At 39.5% G+C, this 1,134-nt stretch overlaps 1 non-coding gene across 1 annotated transcript; it reads left to right on the top strand.

Moving 5' to 3' along the window:
* Positions 1-829: 829 nt before the first annotated feature.
* Positions 830-911, top strand: trnas-uga. Its single transcript has one exon. It is a non-coding gene; the product is annotated as a tRNA-Ser (tRNA).
* Positions 912-1,134: the final 223 nt, after the last annotated feature.

The following is a 1,134-nucleotide window of genomic DNA, read 5'->3' as shown; positions in this document are numbered from 1 at the left end:
GTTTAAAATTAGTGGGTAAGGATTTAAAAGGGACTTCAGGGGCAACTTTTTTCAGACGTGTCCAGAATGAGATGCCAGAGAAATTGGTGGAATCTGGTACAAATGTAACATTGAATGGCATCTGACTGGATATATGAGTAACAAGGTTTAGAGGGATGTGAGCCAAATGTTGGCAAATGGGACATATTAACTTAGGATATCTGTCCACCATGGTCAAGTTGGAAAGAAGGGCCACTTTCCGTGTTGTATTGTTCAACGACTTGATGACTCTAGAACAAACGCAAAAACTTTGCAAATAATTCCGTGAAGACGATTTCAAGTTCCAAATCTTCGGTTAATCTTCCTCTCTTGTGCTCACAAGTTCATTACCTGATGTCAGATCTTACGGATTAGTTGCTGGATCCATTCCTGTAAATTGGTTCTGCATTCTTTCTAATTCCGATTTTTTTTTTACGAATGTAGCTAGTGTTTATGGACTTATCATCAATTTTTCCTAATACCATATTTCGATGAATATGAAAACCCAACAGCATATCTAATTTGGCACCTGGTGATGAGCAATTGAGTCAAAATCGATCGGACGCAGTGAGACAATGATCCTCTCTTCGTGGTGTCGAACCGTGACTCTATAATTCGACGAAGAATCATTCCCACAACTTCAGCTGTGTCAGAATCTAGTTTGCGGTGAAAGCCTGTCAATCTGCTAAGGTAACGTTCGTCTGGGTTAGGATCCTGCAAAGGATTTGGCGAAATCTTTGGGTCTTGACAATTTGTTCTTCCAACAAATGAATTCAGTTGTTTTACTGTGAAAATTAACTTTCTAGCTGCAGCTGTGATGGCCGAGAGGTTAAGGCGTTGGATTTGAAATCTAATGGGGTTGCCCTGCGCAGGTTCGAATCCTGTTCACAGCGTAGAATCTTTTAAAAGTCATTAATTCCTTTGCAGGATTTGGATTTCGTGGAGCTTGAGCTTTGCATTCAATCGAAAGTAAATTTTCAACTGTGAAGAATCCGAAGTAATTTCAAGACTGACCCAGTCATCTAATTGAATAAATTATAGGTCGAGACACAAAAAGCCACCAACTTCCAACACGAATCAGTTTCAACATATTTGTCGAACTATCGTGAAATTTGG

The sequence above is a fragment of the Chiloscyllium plagiosum genome, unplaced genomic scaffold (assembly GCF_004010195.1).
Source record: "Chiloscyllium plagiosum isolate BGI_BamShark_2017 unplaced genomic scaffold, ASM401019v2 scaf_28357, whole genome shotgun sequence".
NCBI classification, from domain to species: domain Eukaryota; kingdom Metazoa; phylum Chordata; class Chondrichthyes; order Orectolobiformes; family Hemiscylliidae; genus Chiloscyllium; species Chiloscyllium plagiosum.
Note: the sequence above shows the minus strand (reverse complement) of the source record. Positions and strands in the feature narration are given on the sequence as shown.